The sequence below is a fragment of the Phocoena sinus genome, chromosome 9 (genome assembly GCF_008692025.1).
Source record: "Phocoena sinus isolate mPhoSin1 chromosome 9, mPhoSin1.pri, whole genome shotgun sequence".
Lineage (NCBI taxonomy): Eukaryota > Metazoa > Chordata > Mammalia > Artiodactyla > Phocoenidae > Phocoena > Phocoena sinus.
This window is the reverse complement of record NC_045771.1, coordinates 70,133,063-70,157,110: the sequence shown is the minus strand read 5'-3', so window position 1 is coordinate 70,157,110 and position 24,048 is coordinate 70,133,063.

Sequence of the window (24,048 nt, the reverse complement as noted above, 5' to 3'; positions counted from 1 at the left end):
GGGTCCTATTGTTCCTTTCTCTTCTGCTTAAAACCTGCCCCAATCAATAAAGGAAGAGGATGGAAGGCAGACGTGTAGTGAGGTCTGTTGGGGATTTACTAGATTTCCCCCATTTGGAGAGCCCCTTGATGCGTAAGTACATGCACACTTTAGCTCTAATAAAAGGGTACAAGTCAGGTTCCCAACTTGAGCCAGAAAGTGTGGCCTATCTAGTCTTCTTTCTCTAGTAATTTATGTTGTTTCTTTCCACAGTATGATATGGTCATTTTTCATCGTAAATGTGAACCACACTGGTGAAGAAATTTAAGTAAATGTTCAACAGGTTTAACAGAATATGAGTTTCACATTACACCTTTAGAGCACGAGTATACATACTCGTCTCTTCCTTGTAGGCCTGTTTTTTTTCACTTTTGTTTTTGCTATACTTACTGAAAAGGTGGGAGACTGGTAATTAATTTGGCTTCCCTGCTGAACTTGAAGGAGCTGCCCCACTGCAGGGGGAAGGAGACAGATGGATTTCAATGGGATGGTGACATTATGGAAAACACATAACCTTCTCCAAAGCAGCAACCAAAGAAAAGCAAGTTGGCCATTGGAATGAAAATTAATTTCATAAATACAGTAAATATTTTAGGTCCTCTAAAATGTGGTATTTTGACTTTTGAAAATGAGTCACAGTAGGAAAACTTCTTTAAATGACTATTCCCCCGAAAAGCAAAATAGTCTGACCCATAAACTTTCTCATCCAGGGTAACTGGAAAATTAGATTTAAGAAGGAAGATAATTTGATTCATCTGATTTTCACCACAGGGAGAAAGCAATCTGAGTGAGATAGAATATCCAAAGGACTTCTTATATTTCCTTCCAGAAGGAAAGTCCAGAGAAATGCAGTAATTGAATTTTCTAGTCATGCAAGAGTGGCCTGACATGGCTTGGACTAGGACCACAGACGAGTATCTGGGGGAGATTTAGTGAAAATATTAGGGAAAGACAGTTTCTCTCTCTCTCTCTCTCTCTCTCTCTCACTCTCACAAATTTAAGACAATTAGAGGGGGGAAAAAGGGACTTAAGAGAAGTGAGTTATGACATGAATATCCATTATGTTCTTTGAGAAGTGCAAGTAAAAATGGGAATAATTTTTAATTATTTTTGTTGGATGGAGCCTATAAGGCCTGAGAGTTACTTGAGTTAGAATCATTACTTTGATCAAATATTCTGCTTAATTATGATTCATGATCCATGAAATATCTTCAAAGCATAGATTTTAGAACATATCTGTGTTAAATAATAAAATTAATCTTTGATTATTTAGACCTTTCTAGTATCTCAGATTTTCATCACATGCAAAGAGACAGACATTTCCCTTTCTCCCTATTATTCAAAATCTCAGGAGGATTCCATACCGCTGATGCCTCTCTTGAAATATTTCCCTACTTTTGTTATTTTAACTCTCCATACTGTAGGTTTTCTACCTGCCTTCCTGGCCAATCTTCTCTAACGTCCTCCCCAAATCTCTGATCAACCTCCAAACTTGGAAAGCACTAGGGCTCCATCCTAGGCCTTCCTTTACTTTTTACCTATAATCTCTCCACAAGTTACCTCATCTAATTCTATGTATTTAAAACCTACTGATAAACTGATGACTCACAAATCTTATTTACAGTCCTGATTTCTCCACTGGGTGCCAGACTCCATGTTAGTAAATGGCACCATCTTAATGGTTCAAACCAAAACCTTCCCGTGACTTTGGAAAACTTACCCATGATTATTCCTATTTCTCATTCCCCACAGTTAACCCTTCACCAAGTCCTTTTGACTGTACCACCGAAATATATTTCTTTGCATATGACCTTTCCTCCAATGTCACCCTCTAGACTTATTCACTATAACATTTCACATAGACTACTGCAGTTGCTTCTTTATTCTTCTTGCTCCAGTTTTTCCTTCGTAAGCCAATAAATCTTCTTTGTTATTTAACCTAGAATAACGTTTTAAAAAAATGGAACAAGGGCAGACCACTCCCTGGCATAAACCCACTTAATGGTTTCCCAGTGGACTATGTCTCTGCATGTTCAGATAAGAAAACCCAGTTCAAATGGACTTAAATGATAAAGGGAATTCACTGACTCACATAAGGAAGATCCAGAAATACAGCATCTAAAAAATGTCATCAAAGTCCCATTTTCTGCTTTCTTCTGCCATCCAGTGTTGAATTTCTCCCAATAATAGTTCATAAAATGTCTATCAGACACAATCAGGATAACAAATTTTTTTGTTCATGTCCAAAAGGAGGGAACAAGTGTCCCATGGTTTGCCCTAATTGCATGTCTTGGGTCACAGGCCCACCCCTGACAAAAATGACTATGACCAGAGGATTGGAATATGCTGATTGGCCTAAGCCAACTAGGACCCATTCATAGAGCCGGAGACGGGGTCAGCTTCTCACTGAAGAATATGGGCAATGCATGAAGATAGAAAAGATTCAGAAAATCAGAAAAACGGAAGAAGGATGTCATAGTTCAGGCTGCTGTAACAGAATATCATAGGCTGAGTGACTTAAACAACAATCATTTATTTCTCACAGTTCTGGAGGCTAGAAGTGTGAGATCAGGGTGCCAGCATGTTTGGGGTTTTGGTGAAGGCTCTCTTCTTGGTCTACAGAGAGCTGTCCTTTCCTTGTATTCTCACATGTTAGAGAGAGAGAGAGACAGACAGACAGACAAATAAAGCACTCTCTTGGTCTCTTCTTTTAAGGGCACTAACCCACTCATGAGGGCTCCACCCTCATGATCTAATTATCTTCCAGAGGCTCCACCTCCTAATATTATCTCATTTGGGAGTTAAGATTTCAACATACGGATTTTGGGGGAATACAAATATGTAGTCCACAATAAGGGGAAAATGAAAGTTAGGTAGGCAACCAATAATGTCCATGCTTCATGGCCTGTAAGGTGCCACTGATCCATTTCCTTTCTCCCGGCCTTCTATCCAACAGTCTTGTACCAGTCTTCTTCTTGATCACTGTGTCCACGTACACTGGCACTTATATTGCTCTCTCATGCCAAGAAGCTCTTTCCCATCTCAGATTATTTGCACTCACTGCTCCTACCTAAAATAGTCTTTGCCAGGCAGCTTTTCAATTTATTCCTTTTTGTTCCTCTGATCTTAACTCAGAGCACTGCCTCTTCTGCTGTGGGCTGTTTAATAAACCATGGCAGTTATACACACCCCCTTTCTAACCATGTGACCTTAGATGTCACTACATCTCTGAGGGATTTCATCACATTGAGTGTAATGACCTAAAAGTTCATTTTACCTTTAATTACTATAATTTATACATTATTAATTGAAATAGAGGTTTCATTTAATTTAAAAATAATTAGCTATTTGCTATTTTCCACTTTGAAAACAAGAAATTCTCAGAGGAGCATAAAGGAAACCAATCTTGAAAACCTTGCTTCCTCAGCAGTCAAGAAATTCTATTTTTCAAGCAAAAACCCCAATAAAAGAAGGAATATAAACTAACAAATCTGGAGTTATTGAGGCAGGGATCATATCTGCAATGGCCATAGTAGATGCAATAGTCCTGATTACAGGCAGCTGCTTTGCCAACCTGGTCAGTGAAATGCCTTCCTTTGAAAACACTGTCTATAAGAATCCCAACTCGTACTGTATTGTGATCATTCCTTCCGCGAATATGAAGATCTTAGACTGGTTTATTGTAGTGTATAAAATCACTAAGTTAAGTCTTTAGGAACATGACTGATCTCTGAAAATTAGATACGGTGGAGGAATACAAGAACCAATAATATTTAACCCAATTACTACCACAATGACTTAAAAACTACAAATTGATATAAAATCTTGCAAACCTGCTGTGATAGATTAGAAAAGCTAAATTTATGATAATTGACTTATAAAAAATAAATTTTACAAGAGAAATGTCAGGATAAAACTAGGTACTGGAGCCCTTTGATGCAAGAGATGCCTTTATTTGCAGAAAAGGGCAGTAATTCGCAACACCATCAGGTGCCCCAATAAATTTCACTGGGTTTTGGCTGTGTTCCTATGAAACTTGGTTCCAGCAGAGACCCTATTAAATACTGACTACCTAGTGTCTATCTGTGAGGACAGTTCTCTGGGTAAAAATACATGTATTTGCAAGACAATACTGGGAGGCTAATGCTGGTCTCATTTCAGAGCCTCCTAGATTTTTGACAGTCTTTGACTATTCAGTTTAACACTGCTGCATCAATCATTCAGAAGGATTCTTGAGTTATTTGTCATTTCCTCATATGTGTATGCCATTGTTGCAGCAACAGTGTGTGCCAGATTCCACCATCTAATAGTTTGAAAATGTAAAATATGTGCATTTTACCAAAACAAGACAGTCTATTGTAAGATCATTATTTTATGTATAACACTAAAAATGATTTAAAGTGTTGCCAATTCAACTATGACACATGATCAACTGTAAAAGGCATTCCCATTTTTGAGCTATAAAAATGTTGAAAAATGTGCATCTGAGAATAGAAGAAATATGTTTGTAAAGGACAGAATATAATGTTAATCTTGATTTCTAAGGTTAGATTGACTAATTCACAGTTCCCTAGATCCCAGCAACTTGTTATTAAGTTACTAAAAGAAAAAGTAACTTCTTATGTTTTCTTTAAAGTTCAAAAGGAAATGGTTTTAAATGAATATTTTTAGTGTATTTGGAATCTAATATTTTCAATCTATGTACCTAAAACATAAACCGAGCTCTCTGACCTAGAATTATACATTACTGCTTTCACTGGCCTCTGCACTTTTGGATGTAAAGTGAGAGGTTTGGAGCCAACAATTAATAGATGTTTGACCTTTGGGTTTTTTCATTTGTAAATTCGGATAACAATAATGGAGGTTCTCTTATAGTATAGTTGGTATTGTTGTAGTATTCTCCTACAATATTTAAGTAAGATGCATAAAGTGCTTGGAATCATTGGTGCACAGCACAGAGCAAATTATCATTTCACATCTACTCAAACTATACAGGTAAGTAACAGAATTAACTTCTATTGACATGCCATGGGAAGGGGGAGTAGGAAAGGGAAGGAAAGTGTTCTAGATACTGTTGCTAATTTTATAAAGCATCTCAAAACTTACTATCTTAAAAGAACTATTTTTTAGTACTTGCACTGATTCTGTGGGTCAGAACTTCATACAGAGCACAGATCTATGATGTTGGGGCCTCGGCTGGGAAGACTTGAAGGTAGGGGAGAGTAACTCAACAGCCAAGGGCTGTAATAAGCATCTTAAGGTGTATTCACTCCTGTGTCTAGAAGTTGATGCTGGGACCTCAGCCGGACTGTCAGTCAGAAAATGTGTATGTGTATTCTCCTTGTGGTCTACCAATGTGGGGTAGTTTGGGCACCCTCAAAGCATGGTGGCTGGGTTCCAAGGGCAAGCATATCCAGAGACCAGGCAGAATTTGTATTGCTCTTATGACCTGGCTTTGGAAGTCACATAACATTACACAGTACCACCATTGGGACAAAGAGGAAGCACAGAGCTCACGTTTTAATGGGAGGAGTGTAAAAGTCACATTGAAAGAAGAGCATGTGGAATGGGAGATGTTGTATACTGTTTGGAAAATACAAGCTTCTAGAGAGGGCGAGAGAGAGTAAAAGAGAGAGAGAGAAACTTTTAAGTTAACCTGAAGGATGAATACCTCTTATGGCATAGCAGTGCAGCAAAACATTTTGGAGAGGCACTTAATTTTAAAGTGTCAAATGGCCATTGCCTAAATACAGAAACTCATTGAGAACTGTCAAAAGTTGATTAGGCTCGGGGCTTCCCTGGTGGCGCAGTGGTTGAGAATCTGCCTGCTAATGCAGGGGACACGGGTTCGAGCCCTGGTCCGGGAAGATCCCACATGTCGCAGAGCAACTAGGCCCGTGAGCCACAACTACTGAGCCTGCGCACCTGGAGGCTGTGCTCCGCAACGGGAGAGGCCACAGCAGTGAGAAGCCCGCGCACCGCGATGAAGAGCGGCCCCCGCTTGCCACAACTAGAGAAAGCCCTTGCACAGAAACGAAGACCCAACACAGCCAAAAATAAATAAATAAACAAATATGGGGTTTAAAAAAAAAAAAGTTTATTAGGCTCATGTACTTTGAAAGAAAGCAGACTACAACAAAAATCGTCCAAGGTGCTTCTCAAACTGAGCAGAGCAAAGACAATGAAAAAATGAAGTTGTGGTTAGCTATACAAATACTCAGAACCCATCATAAACTAGGTAAAGGGAGAAATTCAGTAGAGTTAGCATGTACCTAGAAAAGGGGGTGAGCAAAAACAGCTCTATTCATAAAACTTCTGTTGGGTTTTAAGATTAAACTGTAGAATTCTTATGATTTAAAAAATAGTGGCCTTTTATAGTGCATGTATGTACAAAGTACTCTGCTAGAATATTTACTTAATATCTGAACTTTGCAATATTATGAGATTAGTATAATTGCCCCCCTTTTACAGGTAAGAAAGCTGGGGCTCAGAAAGACTGAATAATTTGACCTATTCTACCTGATCCCTAACTCTGGGCATTTTCAACTACTATACAATGCTTCTGATTTGTTTATAAAATTAACTTCTTGAGGACATTAAATTAAAAGCACCAATCAGACACTGCTGGCCAGAATTGAAAACAGGGGAATAGAGTTCAACGTACCACAGAAAGCTTTTTATTTGGAATAGACTGCAAAATTCTAAAGAAGAAGGCATTTAAGTTCCCCAGTCTGCAAAAGATCCAGTGGGCCTTTAGAGCAACATGCTTTGACAGGGGCCCCATCACACAAGGCCTAAGTTGACTTTAAGTATAATTGCAAAGAGTATGAACCAAGAGGAAAAAATAAATTAACTTGAAACAGGCAGAAAGCAGAAACCTTCAGGGAGATCTCTTAATGAGGCAAAACACAAATTTTTAAACAAAAAAGTGTAAACGTTCAGAGGTAGTTCCAGAAATCAATAGGGACAAACGGGTAACAGAAATACAAATCTGGAGTTGATCTGTGTTAACTAGCTAGAAAAATAAATATAGATGTTAAATCAGTATTTCTGGAGCTTACTACTGCAATTAAAAAATAAACATCAACAGGAAACTGTTCCAGAAGTTTCAACATGACAGGCTCATTCTCATAAACCCACTTTTTCCCTTATTCTTCTTATTCTGTAACCTGGACTTTCCATAGGGATGTTGTTAAATTTGCTTTTTTCTCACTGTCTGGATTAACATGCTTTTCCAGATTTCTCTCAGATAATAGTTTATTGAGCTATTGAAACTTTTTTATTTAGAAATATTTCTTTCGAGATAGTGCAATAGAGGCATTTTATTGTGGTTTATTATTTGAGGTGAAAAGAATCCTGGGTATTTTTCAAATATGTGTCACAGCACAAAACAAATTACAGAACTGAACTTTATAAAAGATAATCTAATACTGATACTTTCATCTAAGTAGTGCATCAAGTTCTCTTATGAAGTTAGCTATTTATCTAAAATCTTACTGAAGAAGTTAGGGGAAAATGTTCATTCTTAAATTAAAAAGTGGGACTTCCCTGGTGGCGCAGTAGTTAGGAACCTGCCTGCCAATGCAGGGGACACAGGTTCAGTCCTGGTCCAGGAAGATCGCACACGCCACGGACCAACTAAGCCTGCGAGACACAACTACTGAGCCCACATGCCACAGCTACTGAAGCCCGTGTGCCTAGAGCCCGTGCTCCGCAACAAGAGAAGCCACTTTAATGAGAAGACCACGCACCGCAACAAAGAGTAGCCCTTGCTCGCTGCAGCAAGAGAAAGCCCGTGCGCAGCAATGAAGACCCAACGCAGCCAAAACTAAATAAATAAATTAAATTATTTTTTAAAAAATTAAAAAGTGAGAACAACTCTCAATGTACCGGCCCTAGCAGGCCCTAGCAGAAAATGCAAAAGCAAATTAAGAGTATTAAACTACATTCTTTCCACAAATACTAAGCTAGCTCTGACTATTTAGAAAAACAAAGCCCTGTGTTAGGGCCTCTCCCAGTAACAGTTCACATATCACCATTTATAAGAAAATGCCAAATTCACTCAAGTTATTAATTGCACATAAGTAATTTTAAATTCACACACGCACACACACACATACACAGTGGAATGGGTCAGGAAACAGAAAAGGGAGTGGTATCTTTCCTGTTTGTTTTTTAAGTGTTTTTCTATATTACCTAAATCTAGTTACTGGTGGTTTAATTCCTTTCCTATTCAAAAGCTTCTGTATCTGAAACCTGAGTTTTTAAGCTTTAGGCTAAAAATCCAGAATAACTCATGAAGAGTGTGTTTCTTACCATTTCACCACAGAGTGAGAATTATCATTTAGAGAAAAACTGCGTTTAAAATATTTCTGCAGCTAGTAAGGTATTACGAGGAGACCGTCTCTCATTCATCTCTAGGTTATCTGACTCAGGCTGGATGGGCTTGAACAAAACCAGAGACCAATCCAGTGCTTCCTGGCTACATATATGTACTGGCTGCTGTAACCTCATCCCTAAAACGAGTGATGATAATTTCAGACCCTGATATTGGATAAACATTCACCCTCCTATAAATGATGACTCCTCAAAGGGTTACATTTTACCATCTTCAACTTACCTTCAAAAATAGGAAAAACACTCTCTTTTGAAAGTAAACATCATTATTCTTTTGCACCTAAGGATCTAGATTTAAATCCATTATTGAGTAGGATGTAATTTGACCCTTTTTCTCAAGCTTTGATTGGGAACTACAAGTGGGACCCGAGGGGAAGGTAACTAGTTAGCAGAAACCCACCCTCATCTGCTGGGGACAGCTTTATAGAAGGCTAAGGATTTTTCAGAAGGAACTGTATACATTAAAGGATATGGAAAGTCCTCTTGGGTTAGAAATACTCCCAAGCCAGAAAAGGGAACCCTCCTACACTGTTGGTGGGAATGTAAATTGGTACAGCCACTATGGAGAACAGAATGGAGGTTCCTTAAAAAACTAAAAGTAGAGCTACCATATGACCCCACAATCCCACTACTGGGCATATACCCTGAGAAAACCATAATTCAAAAAGACACATGCACCCCAGTGTTCACTGCAGCACTGTTTACAATAGCCAAGACACGGAAGCAATTTAAATGTCCATCGACAGATGAATGGATAAAGAAGGTGTGGTATATATATGTGATGGAATATTACTCAGCCTTTAAAAAGAATGAAATAATGCCATTTGCAGCAACATGGATGGACCTGGAGATTATTATACTAAGTGAAGTAAGTCAGACAGAGAAAGATAAATATCATGTGATATCACTTATATGCAGAATCTTAAAAAAATGATGAAGGTGAACTTATTTACAAAACAGAAACAGACTCACAGACTTAGAGAATGAACTTGTGGTTACCGGGGGGAAGGGTGGGAGGGAGGGATAGACTGGGAATTTGGGATTGACATATACACACTGCTATATTTAAAACAGATAACCAACAAGGACCTACTGTAAAAAAAATAAGCACAAACAAATAAATAAATAGAAATACTCCCAAGCCTTCCAATCCATTCACTACAGGTAGCTTTTGGTGTTGTTTTTTTTGTTACCTTCAGAGCTCTCCAAGCCTCACAGAAACCCATCAACACCATTAGTCTCTAGATTGGGATAGATTGTTAAATTGGTTAACAGAACTGGGGAACTCCCCCCATATCCTCAACGAAGACCTCATTCACACTGTAGTGAACAATATAAAATAGACTAGTTAGAGAGAAGTAGTTTATTTTCAAGTTTAGGCAGTAACTGGATCTGGCCTTTAATAAAGTGTCAGTGAATGGATAAAAGTGGTCTGTTTTAAAGGTATAAGACAAACTGCATGAGAAGCATTTATTTCAATTTACTTTTAACAGGTTTTATGTTAAACTGCTCAGTTTTTAATTAGTTTATTGTCTTAAATAGGTAAATATTCCCACTTGAAATCTTATTTACACTATTTTTTGGCACAGACTCACATTTCCAAAGGCATATCAAAGTTTAACGTCAAACCAGCCGGATATCCATTATCATAAAGTCTCAATTAATGATAATTGACTGTACAACTTTATGGCAACACAAAAGGCACTGTTCCAAAGTGGTACTTACCATTGATACAGTTGCATTATAAAAAAAGTTGAACCCAAAGTTAACTTTCTTTTCCCTCTGCTGTACCTAGAAACTCAGACTCATCAATGGCAAAGATTTGGATTAAAAGAACAAAAAGGGGCTGGACAGAAATAATGGTATATAATAACAATTCCCTCTCCTCAGGAATCATGAGGCTACCCTATGGCTTTCCAGAGAGAACTAAGTAACCAAGGTGAACTTGCGGCAAATGTCTTTGGGTCTCAGCATCAAGAAAAACCACCACCCTCCCTTAAAAGGGCAAACTTGAAGTACCTTCCTAAGCGACTCAACTGGCAGGTATTAATTAACAACATAATGTGATTCTTGGCTCGAATGAAGGACAATTAACAGGGTGCCTCTGCTCACTGTGTGACTCATCCTCACACCCAAGCAGGCAGGCCCCCTTCAGCACTCCTTGGCTTGTGGTCAAGCACCCAGGCTTTGAGTGGTGCTGGACTCAAATCCTAATTCAGCCATCTTTTTAACCTACATTAGTTTAGACAAGTCACCTAATTTGTCTCAAAACCTCTGTTTCTTTAAGTACAGAATTGTAGTAATAATACCCACTTGACATACTGTTGTAAGGAAGAGGGATAATGTAGCAAAGTACCTAGCTTAGGGCTTCACAAGGGTCTAATAACTGATAATTATTCATTCAATAAATATTTATTCAGTATTACCATTATGAGCTACAAAGAACCATGTGTCAAACAAATGGAACTGAATCCCATCCTAATGTTCATATATTTAGAATTCTTTATTGCAACAATCCAAGTGTAAAAACAGGGAATACTTTACTCACTTGTTATTAGTAGACATATTTTCTGCCAGCCTGTTCTATTCAGTTATAGCTTCACTATCACCCATGTGAGCAAAGCCCAAGCAGATAGCAAAGACTCCCACCACCATTTGGTGATAATATGACACCTCTCTCAGTTGTGATGGTGTTAAGGAGAGCAAGGACACCATCTCTCCACCCCTGTGTTGTTAGTAAATGCTGTGTAGGGAGGAGTAATGAAGCACCCCTTCCTCTCCCAGGCAAGACAGAGTCATTGGAGGCCTAGTGGGGAGTCAGAAGTCCTATTGCATCTAGCAGTAACAAGGCACTCACTCCCACCTGTTCTGTCAACAGAGGTTCAATGGGGAACCTGAATTTCCATCACCACTGTGCAGTAATGAGATGGCTCCCCAGTTCCCTCATCAGTATGGTATCAGAGGTGTCAGTGATAAAACAGAAGATTTAAACAACATCCAGAATCTCAACATCATGCCCAAAAATATCCAGGACCCATTAGAAAAATTTAAAAACCCATCATACCAAGAACCAAGAAAATCTCAACTTGAATGAAAAAAGATAATCATTAGATGTCAACACTGAGATGACACCAATGTTGGAACTATCTGACAAGTACTTTAAAACAGCCCTTATACAGACGTTTCAATGAGCAATTACAAACGTACTTGAAGACAATGAAAAAAATAGGAAGTCTCAGCAAAAAAATTGAAGATATAAAGAAGAACCAAATGGAAATATTTAAATGGAAAAATATAATAACTGCATTTTTTAACTCAATGGATGGACTCAATAGCAGAATGGAGACAACAGAGAATCAATGAACTTGAAGACAAAAGTGAAAAAATCACAATCTGAGCAACAGAGGATAAACATACTTTAAAAAAAGCATAGACTCAGGGACTATAACAGTCTCAGCATAGGACTATAACAAAGGATTTAACATTTATGCCATTGGCATCTTGGAAGGAAAGGAAAAGGATGCTGGGATTGAAAGTCATTGAAAAAAACAATGGCTGACAAATTCCAAGCTTGGCAATAGACATAAACCTACAGAATCCAAATAGAATAAACTCACAGATATCCACACCGAGGCTTATGATAATCAAACATCTGAAAACTAAAGGCAAAGTCTTGTAAACAGAGAGTGAAACAACACATTACCTATATATATTACCTATGTATTGGGAAATTACCTAAAAGAATGGCTAAAGAAAATCCTTGAAACAGAATGTTAATTTTAAAAGAAGGAATCTGGGAACCTCAAAAAGGAAGGAAAAACAAGATAAGGAGTAAGAATATGGACAAATACAATACATGTGCCTTCTCCTCTTGAGTTTTCCAAATTATATTTGATGCCTGAAGCAAAAATTATAATGTATCATGCAGTGCTCAAGATATGTAATGGAAATATTTTAAACTATTTTATTATAAAAAAGGGGAAGATAAAGCAACTTAAAGGGAGGTAAAGTTTCTACCCTTCACTCAAATTGGTAAATGTTGATGCCAGTAAACTGAGTTAATTTATGTATGTGTAACATAATACCTAAAGTAACTAGAAAATACATACAAAGAGATGCATTCAGAAATACTTTAGATGATTCAAAATGGAATTCTAAAAATGGTCAAGTAAACTACAGGAAGACAGGAAAAAGATCTTATTCTGCCTAGGTTTGGGGAAAATATGCTGGTAGCTATCATCTCCTTCATCAGTACAAGCTGTACCCCAGCTTCAACCTCCCTCTCCTGTGACTAGTGATCATAACACATGGGTCTATACACTGTGGGCCCCACTAACAACCACTACAGTGTTGGATTCAGTATTAATTAAAAGTTGTATTGAGAAAAATAATACTCAGCGCTGATTGTTTGAAGGGCAGGAGTCTTGTTTTTCCTCGAGAGTCAATAGGTCAAGCAAAATCACAAGAAATAAGGGCACTTGGACTGCATTGAATTGTACCCCTGTCCCTCCTCCCCAAACAGAATAGCTTTTACGGTACTGCATTTTGATATAAGGTATCAGCAAGCCTTTTCAAAGAGGCAGCCCTGCATCTAATATTAACAACAATACTGGTGTCTTCGATGAATTGGGAGATGGGGATTGAAATATATACACTAATATGTATAAAATGGATAACTAATAAGAACCTGCTGTATAAAAAAATAAATAAAATAAAATTCAAAAAAAATATTGGTGTCTTCTATTTACTGGGCACCTCAAACATACCAGGCATCTTGTATAAATTACCATTAATCCTTTAAACAAGCCCAAGAAGACAGATCTCATTTACAAGTGTATGGGCCAAAAGATAAACTTGAATCTGTCTCTACTCAATATTCAATCTGTGACTGAACAGAGAATTTTATTGTAAGAATGTTTTTTCACTACTTCATAGTGTTCCCATTAGGAGGAGATACCAGGAGGAATTCTGAGTTTAGGAGAGAAAATAATTGCTAACAGGAATTATAATCCCAAGATAACACAAAGTAAATAGGGCATGTAGCCAAGAGAGTAGACTGAATCTATGAACACCCAATAAACAGGGAACAAGAGGAAAATCCTTATGGCCGCTATAAGCAAGAGAGGAAGGCATCAAACTACCCTGACAGGTTCTCACACAAGGAGGAACTTCCTAAATCCTATTTAGGCAGGAAACAGTCATGTATGGGAAATCTAGAAATTGTAGGATAGCAAGTATCTAAATGCTACTGGATGTAAGGGGACCACTGAAGGGGTGAATCAGATTCTGACACAGTGGCTGGGTTTCTATTTTTTCTTGAGGGTTCTTAATATATTTGCATGTCAAAAGCAATTCAGATCTGGCCCTGGAAATTTCCCCCACTGTCCTTCACTGTAACAGGAAACCTTTTCTTAAAGAGTGAAACAACTGGGGATCTTGTCCAATCTTGTGCTAAAGCAGTGAGTGTCTGGTCTGCCCCTTAACTTTTCTGAGGCTATTTCCCATTTGTAAGATAAGGAATCTGGAGTAACTGATCTCTAAAATCATTCTCAAATGTAAAATCCATGATCCTATTGAAAATATTCAAGAGACAAACTCTAGTCCTGATAGTTTGAAAAACATGATATTTATAAATTCATTGGCTTCTGGGTTATTACTCCATATCCAGTAATTTTCGTGAAAGTTAATACAACTTCACAATGACCAGTCTTTATAGTTTCTTAGTGCTTTAGTGTTGTTTAGTTATTTCAACTGTCTAGAACACACAATACTACCTCTGTTTTCTCATAGAACTTTATTTTTCTATTTTCGGTTCCATAGCCATAAACTTCCCTTTCCACATCAGCCAGATGTTTCCCCTTGACCATTAATGGCAACCACCACAAAGGATGACCATAGATCAACAGCAAGCATTCACCCTGATGAAAAATAAAACTCAAAGCCCAAGTAACCCCAAGTGATTCAACACACTTGTGAAAAAAGTGACGGCCATCAGCACAGCTCTGGGTGCCTGAGGAGTTGGAGTGACACCTCATTTTTGAGCCACATTCTTATGTCAAGTGGGATAAGTTTAGCTACCCTACTTTCTCTAACAGTGGTTTTAAGAGTCAAACGACATGATGTACATAAAAGAACTTTGTGTACACAGAAGTATGTTGCCATGGAAATGAATAAGTAGCTCTATCTTCCTAGAAATAGGCTGCACATTGTCATATCAACTAAGCAGCAGTCTGATTCTAAAACATATCAGTCTTGGTGAAAGATTTTTCTTTTTACCTTAAATCAAGATTTTCTAAAGTTTGTTCCCTGGAATATTAATAGATATTATGCAAATAACAACAACAATGAAACGCCTTCCAAATTTCTTTTGATCAAATAGTCTGAAAAAATGTTTGGTTAAGCAAAATTAAACAGACTTCATTCCTGCAGAACTTCTTAAAGCCTTTAATATGCTAATATGCAATACTCCATGGGCACTCTTTTTTTTTTTTTTTTTTACCTTGGTAGTTTTGTTTTTGTTTGTTTTTTTTTTTTTTTTTTTTTCTTTTTGCGGTACTCGGGCCTCTCACTGTTGTGGCCTCTCCCGTTGCGGAGTACAGGCTTCTGACGCACAGGCTCAGCGGCCATGGCTCACGGGCCCAGCCGCTCCGCGGCATGTGGGATCCTCCCAGACCGGGGCACGAACCCGTGTCCCCTGCATCGACAGGCGGACTCTCAACCACTGCGCCACCAGGGAAGCCCCATGGGCACTCTTTAATGCGGTGATTTCTAAGCCTATGTGACTCTAAAACTATTTTCCTAGAGAACATCTCTTGGCAATAATGCCCGGTGAGTAGCATTAGGAAACAGAGCGCTAACAAATTTTTTTTTTTCGTGTACAACTTGCTGAATGAAGCAGAACTTATTCAGTATGTGCCTCAGACCTGGAACTCCACACAGGCACATAGAAAGAAGCCAGGGGAGCTAACACTGATTCCAGCTGGGTTCATCACTTTTCTGATCACCTTAAGATAAACAGGTTCTGGGCATCAGATATTTTAGAGACAAGTCATGTTTTTGCTTCCCAGTTTTTAAAGTAAAACCATAGGTAAGTGGATGTCATTGGCCTAAAGTCCCCCACCTGTATCCCCAGAGCTGCTCTCTTTCCCACCCCCCATCACCCATATTCTAACATCCCATGTTCTCACTGTGTCCTTCTCTTTTCTATTCAAAACTTAGGGTCCTAAACTTTCTGGGGCACAGTTGGGGGTCCTAGTGAAAGACAGTGTATTATAGTAAATAAGAAATGAATTGGCAGCCAGACTGTCTGGATTCAAGTCCTAGGTTCAGCTTCCACAGTTTGCGAGCTGGGTGGCCTTGGGCAGGTTACTTAATTTTCCCTGGCCTCAGTTTCCTCTAGTATAGAACAGATATAATAGTATAACTATCCTTGTTATTTAAATTTAGGAACTGAATAAGTCCCTTGCTATTGAAACTTCTACTACTTGCTGTCTGGAAATCAGGAATCAAATTGATTTGGACAGTATAATATCACTCGTTTTCCAACTTTGCTATCCATACTCACTAACTAAATAGATCTGAGAGTAAGGAATGTTTATGGTGCCTAGCTCACAGAGTCATTGTGAGGACTAAATTAGTTAATATCTGTAAAGCACTTTGAGACTGTCTGGCACAGAGGGAGTATTTGCTATTCCTATTTTTCTGGCTATTATGATATAATATTCTGTGAGTATTAATGATAGACCTCTTCTAGGCAATTTATTTTTATTTAACAAAAGCTCTCAGTGTTTTAATCCAAAGTTTCATGAAAGGATTGACCCTCAAATTTTATTTACGTATTCATTTGCTTTTACCACAGGATCTTTTTAGGAAAAAGAAAAGGAAAAAAAAAAAAAAAAACATGAGGCTATGAACCAGGAGACCTCATTTCTGGTCAAACTAATTTCTAGCAAAGTACTAATCATAACACATTAGGCCAGGGCATAACCTCTGAGGTTTCAGTTTCCCCTTCAGAGAAGTGGAAGAAGTGCCTACACTCCTTACCTCATGGAATCAAGAGAAAATGAATATAAAAGTATTGGGCAAATGGTAACGTGTGGCACTCAGGAAGGGGACTGTTTGCCACTCCACTTAGGTCACTGCTTACTGTGTTTGTGGGATGTAACCTCGGAATTACAGTCCTAAAACCCACACGAAACCCAGAGTCATGAACAAATCTGTTGCTGCAGAGGAAATCAGAGCATATTTCATACTGATTAGCAGACCGGTGGTTGTTCAGTAGGACATTCTGGAAACAACATTCAGTCAAGCAACAAACCTTTATTGAGCGCCTACTAGGTATAGTAGCTGTTCTTGGTGGAACTCTGGTTGAATTGTGGGGTATGTGACTCACTACCTACAGAAGCAGGTGCTGATGTAAGTTTCCCCTCTCTCCTGCCATATTGCTGATCCTTATCAAGTCACATATACTCCTTGCTCAAGCTTCCTTCTTCGTAAAAATGGCCCTCTGCTTCATGAGACTAGGACTATTTGCAAGCTCATATTACTAAAGTGTTTGCATTTCCTCAAAAGGAAAGTATGACTGAAAACCAGTCTACTTATCAGTAAAGTATCAGGGGACTGATTTCCAACTGCAATGCCTGCTTTGTTATTCCTTCATTTTCTTCCCTTAGAAATTTAATAAACTTTATCTAAAAGGTCATGCATCCTTCCTCAATAGCAGTACCAAAGGTATTTGTATAGCATTTAATATTTAGCCAATCCTTTCCGATCTGACTGTTTATTTTCCTCCTAGCAACCCAAAGGAGTTCATTACTACCCCATTCTGTATAGAAATGAAGAAGCTGAGGCCCCAAGGCACATACCCTTTATTAAGGGTAGCCAACAATACTCTACTTAACAGTCAAGTGAGGATCAAGTCTTCAAGCTGAATGACCGCTTTTGTGGGGTTTTTTTCTTTTATCTCCTAAGTATAACCGACCATGCAAAGAAAATTTAAGCTTAGCAAGAAAAAAAAAAAGCGTTCAGATAAAATATGAATCTGGTGCCATACAATAAAAAATATTACTAAGCTTTTTTCCTCCTCTCTCTTCCATATCCTTTCCCTTTATCCCAATTATCTGCTAAATTACCCATAAAATATGCGATCAACTTATTTCAGACTGACATGAAATTGCAAAAATGAGAAAAAAAAAAAAAACCCACAGGTGACGAAAAACCTTAGGTTAAAAGCAAATGGGGAAAATCGCCGAGAGTGAATTGCAAGTCCACAGCCTCTGTCCTGTGAACTTCTCTAGTGCAGCAATTCGCTTTTCTAAAGAAATATCATAAACCCTGGCTGTCTGAGGATACTTCAAAGTCATGCTCTCCGACCTCAGCTCGGCCCTTCCTATGTGACAGTTCCTTTATACACCTTTGTTGAATCTTAGCCCATTCACAACTTCTGCTTCCTCCCCAACACATAGATTCTGCAAGTTACCTTGATTTTTGGGAAATGGATTTTTTACCATTTAGGAATGAATGAATGAATATTTTCCTTTTTCAATTCCCAACTTCACTTAAGCAGACAAAACTATTTTCTCCTTCAATTCCTCTAGCCCTTTGGGACCCTTTTCCTGTTATCTCTAACAAACTCAGATGGCCTTCATTTTAAAGTAAACCTTCATCAGCCCTGTTATTACCTCAAATTACAACCCCCGCTCTTGATCCTAATTTCTTGAGTTAGCAGTATTTGGTTTTCCACAAATTATCCTCTGCCCAATCATATACCAAAACCCTAAAATCTGGCTTTTGCTTTCAATGATCTACTTTTACGTCATATACAGGGCACATTTATTCACTCACAAATACTTTCGGAGCATGCACTGTACTTGGTGCTAGAAATACAATGGTGACGTGGATTTTACAATCTAGCAGGGAAGACAGCTAAGTAACAGGTAAACAAATAAAAAATACTTGGAAATAACACGGCACGCCGTAAAAGAGATGAACAGGTGACAGCTGGTGACAGCAAGGGAAGCCTACCTACTTGGGTACCATGGTCAGAAAGGCTTTTCTGAAACAGTGGCAAAAAATAGCCAGTTGTTCTATGAAGAATGTAGGATGACCCTTTAGATTAGAGCAATCAGATCTATAAAGACCTGAAGCAAGAAAGAGCTTGGTGCCCTTGAGGAACGATCCAGTTCAATACAGCAGGTAGGACATGAAGTAAGGGACCATGGATCCTGGAAACAGACCCACTGGAGTTAGGAACCATTGCAGGCTCAGATTCTAATGCTAGTTTTAGTAAAAAATCCAGTCTGCCAGGCAGAAAACATTACCTGGAAGTGGCAGTTAAGTTCAGTCAAACACTTGCAGAACAGAGTTCTATCGTGGAAGACCAGGATGCCCTAACAAATAAACACAGCATGCAAATACTCAGCAACAGGCCAGGTTCAACGATTGCAACAGCCAGCACGAGGGGGATTCGCTGAGCAGAGCGCCAAGCCCCAGTTACCGAAGGCCAGTTCCAGGATGGGACTAGAAGAGCGAGGCTGATGCCCTGTTTTGGGGGTCAGGGCAATCGAGGCAGGAGGTGAACCTTAGGCAAAGGCACCTAGATGAAGATTTAAAGATAGAAAATAACACAGAAATCCATATAGCAGAATCAAGGTAACCTGCAGAAACGATGTGTTAGGGATGACACACAAGTCCAGTGATCAGTGAGGACACAAGATTAGAGACCAACAAAAGCAACGTGACTTGATTCTGAGTGTCAGTGTGCTCAGCTAAGACTCCCTTTTCCCTCCCATTTGAGGCCAGGATTTGTCCTGGAAACCAGGATGTGGCTGAGCTCCCTGGTCTGAGTCTTTGAACTGCACAGAGCAAATATAAGCAAGTTCCTATAAAAGAAACTGTTCTTTCAAAGATTTAGTCAAGGGTTTCCTTGTTGCCAGGTCTCATTGTCAGTTTTCAGTCTTTATTTTCCACCACTCCTTGGACACAATACACCCATCCCATATTTATTGCCTTTCTCTTAGCTTTTTTTTTTTTTTTTTTTTTTGTGGTACGCGGGCCTCTCACTGTTGTGGCCTCTCCCGTTGCGGAGCACAGGCTCCGGACACGCAGGCTCAGCAGCCATGGCTCACGGGCCCAGCCGCTGCGCGGCATGTGGGATCTTCCCAGACCGGGGCACGAACCCGTGTCCCCTGCATCGGCAGGCGGACCCCCAACCACTGCGCCACCAGGGAAGCCCCTCTCTTAGCTTTTTTTTTTTTTTTTTTTTTTTTTCTCGGTACGCGGGCCTCTCACTGCTGTGGCCTCTCCCGTTGCGGAGCACAGGCTCCGGACGCACAGGCTCAGCAGCCATGGGTCACGGGCCCAGCCGCTCCGCGGCATGTGGGATCTTCCCGGACCGGGGCACGAACCCATGTCCCCTGCATCGGCAGGCGGACTCCCAACCACTGCGCCACCAGAGAAGCCCCCTCTCTTAGCTTTTTCAGGCTCGAAACTCTGATAGTAAAATCCTTCTCCTCCATTTTCACACCAAATTGGATGCCAGCCCAGTCTGTTCTACCTCCCCTGTCCTCTGCTCTTCATTTCCACTGGCACAACCCAGTGTCACTGAACCCAACTGAAGCCGTCATTAAAGCCTCATCTACAGTCTCCGTCTTCTCCACTACCTTCTCTCCCCTTTCAAAACAGTATAACAGATTATTCATCTTGCTTAAAAGCCTGGCTTGAACCATATGAGTCTCCCAACAAATGGCTGGTGTGCATGTTCCCATCTCCCCTCAGTCACTCACTACATATTTACGGAATTTCTTCTGGGTTCCAGGTACCGTGCTAGGTGCTGACCATTCAGTGGTGGACGAAATAGAGTGGCAATGAAAAGCCTGGTCTACACCAGTGGCTTTCAAATATTTTGTCCCTAAAATCATTTTGCTCTAAAGAAATTTTTACTTGGAAGCCCACTGTGTAAGCACACAAAATGAGAGTTGTTCTGATTGAGACTGGGGCTGCCTACTTTTTCTCTCCCACCACAGGATCTTTCAGAGATTCCTGCAAAATATTTTAGACTCCCTTGATTTTCATATATTGATGCTATGCTTTGAAATACACACACACACACACACACACACACACACACACACACACACTTCTTGTAGGAAACCATAAATTTCTGCCAATTTTTGCTAACTATTTTTGTGTTTTGTCCTCCCTCAATCATAAGCTCCATTATGCAAACTCTGGACCAAATTTTATTTGATAGCAGCTGTACTACTACAAAGGGTGGCATTTTTTGCAAACTCAAGCATGCATTGAATCAGCTTATTCACAGACAGTTTCGTGATTCTCGTATTACAGATGTACTGGAAGTGGACAAGTCTACAATAGTACCATAGCTTCTGAGCCAATCACACATTCTTAGCTTCCTTTTATGTTGTATATTACAAATTCTAAGACAGACTCCAAAAATCCTCTACAGATGCAGGTGAGATAAAAATTAAGTTCTAATTTACAAATGACTTGAAGGCACGGAGAATATTATTTATATACACATACATATTCTTGCTTGTAATCATTTTTTATTTACTAAAATATCTGCTATAAACAAAGATAGACCAAAAGACAGTTAAGTAACATCCATAAAAGTTAAATTCTAGAAGCTACAGAAATCCAGAAATTTCTAGAGCACTTAACATTTGGGGGAATTAAGAACTTTTTTCCCAGGGTTTAGAGGTTTCGCCCATATATTTCTCTCTTACAGCCTCCAGATTGTTCTTAAGGTGCAGGAAGTTGTGTTATTTGTTTAAGCAAGTAGAAGTTATCAATAAAGATAGTGTGCTAGAGAGAAGGAATGGCTAGAAGAGGGGAATGAATTTGTTGCTTAGGGTAATACATAACATTTGCAGAGGGCTTGTTGTGTCCCAGCCCTGTATTGCTGTTCTTAGTACGTTAAAATGTGAACTCATTTCTTCTAAAACACCCTGTGCAGTAGCTACTATTTTATCCGTAGTTTACCCGTAAGAAAGCAGAGCTACAGAGAGATTAAGAAATTTACTTAAGGTCCTTCAACTAGTAACCAAGATTCAAAGCCAGGTGCTGTCTTTGTGGCCCATGCTCTTATCACTGCATCATACTGTCCAGCAGTGCTGCAGACCGTCCAGTCTAAGCAGGGCATGGATGACCACAGCTCGACACAAGACCAGTTTTCACAGTTGCTATATCCTTATGTTTTAAAAATTACCAGTAAGTTTTCCCTCCCAAACAGTATCTCTTCCCCCAGCATCCTATTTAAATTACAGGAGCCCTCCACCAACACTCCATGTCCCCTCACTGGCTTTATTTTCCTTCATCCTACTTATCTCCATCTAACAAGCTTTATGTTTTGCTAAATTATTTTATTTATTGTCTGCCTTTCTGCACTAGAATGTAAATTTCATGAGGCTGGGAATTTTTCTCTGTTTTAGTCACTGCTGAATTTCCTGTGCCTGGAAATGGTAGCAAGTCACAATTATTTTTTTTTTTTTTTAACTATTTTTTTATTTATTTATTTATTTATGGCTATGTTGGGTCTTCATTTCTGTGCGAGGGCTTTCTCTAGTTGCGGCAAGCGGGGGCCACTCCTCATTGCGGTGCGCAGGCCTCTCACTATCGCGGCCTCTCTTGTTGCGGAGCACAGGCTCCAGACGCGCAGGCTCAGCAGTTGTGGCTCACGGGCCTAGTTGCTCCGCGGCATGTGGGATCCTCCCAGACCAGGGCTCGAACTCGTGTCCCCCGCACTGGCAGGCGGACTCCCAACCACTGCACCACCAGGGAAGCCCCCACAATTATTTTTTGATGGAATGAAGCTTCCTTCACCTTTACTAAAGCTTCATTACCACCAAAGATACTTAACCACCTCGTATGTGCATATATATAGATATACAAATAGATACAGATATGTAGATATATACACACATGTATAGATACGTATTATATATGTATACATTTATGTGTATACACGTATGCACACACACACACACACACTTGGATAGTATATTAGATATACAATATTAAGAACATGGTTAATATTAGACACTCAGTGTTCTTGGAATAAAGATGGCACATCCTGGGAAGTACACGGTACTCTAATTCACCCCTTGTCCCATCAGCTTCTTTTCTTAGATGTTTACGCAGGGGCACACATATTCTGAATGCTATCACTTCTCACTCTGAGGATAAATACATAAAAGCAGGAAACAGAGCCCTTTTCCAACCTCTCCGGAAAGCATTAGATGGCATTGTTGTTCTACCCACCCCTAATCAGGCCTCTGTCTGGGTACCCATCTGCTGCCAGCACAGTTTTAATCACCACCCGAATCACCCCAGGCTTGCTGCCAGGTCCCCACCTCCTCTACTTCCCTTCCTTAGTCTCCCTCTCACCAATCATTATAAGTAAAATCCATATTGGCTCCACCAGTCCGGCTCCAACAGGACCTTAAATAAAGTCACTCCCGCATCACCATGGCAATAATCACCGCTTAGACAATACTCTTTCTGCTGATTCTCATTTCCAGGGAGCAAGTACTGAGTGAAAAGGAATTACAAGAGCTTGCATGAATACAAATCAACTCAGACCTGAAGATTGCAGGAGACGGGGTTGCCTTTATATCCTATCATCTCCAACTGAGAGTTCCAGGAGCATTCAGAAGGGCCAAATGGGTTTAGGAAATGTGATTTTGGTGCAGGGTAGAGAGCTAAAACGGAGAACTCTGCTGAAACGAGGGCCCTAGGGAAAAGGGTTTAGAAAATTCCACCCTGTGGCCCAGAAACACAGGAAATCAATTTTTATGCAGAGACCTGGTACAGAAAATCCAAAGAAAAGAAACCTCGTCGTGTAAAAAAAAAAAAAAAAGAAAATTCTACACCTGTCCTATGTGTGGGTGTGGAAATGAAGTTTACACCATCCTCATTGTGCTGGAATCTTCTAGAGGAAAGCAAGTAACGTAAAAATGGTCCCGAATCAGAGATACCACTCAGGCACCTGCCGGATACAAATTCAAAAATCGTCTCTAAAAACTTGTATACGACCCAGCACACTGGACTCCTACAGAAAAATAACCCCTAGGAGAGATGATTTCAAAAATAAAATGTATAGACCATTGCAAACAAAATGCACCCCCCCCAAGAAGAGTCAACAAGCAAACCACGTAGGTTTGTTTAGCACTGGCAATCAAATTAGTATTAAAGAAATGGTTAAAAGGAAAGAAATAATAAGGGTAGAATGCTATAAAAATAAACAGGTGGATCAAGAAAGAATGTAATAAAACTTCTAGAAATGAAAAACAAAACCATTAATAATGATCAGAGCATCCCAGTTCTATGAAATGGGGTTGGGAAAGGGGAGTAGCACCCTGGTGCTCTCTGGGAGGACTTGGGATGATTGCATTTACATTCTATAAAAGGGAAACTTCCCCAGGATATGAAAAGGACAGCACCCTGCCCCAGTTCTAGCAATAAGAAGGACACAATATTTCTCTTGAAAGCCCCAGTGGCATTATGCTAACACAAGAACAACATAGGAGAATCCTGACTCAGTTCTGATTTACACAACTTCTTGTCGTAATATAGCGCTCTGCCTAGTGAATA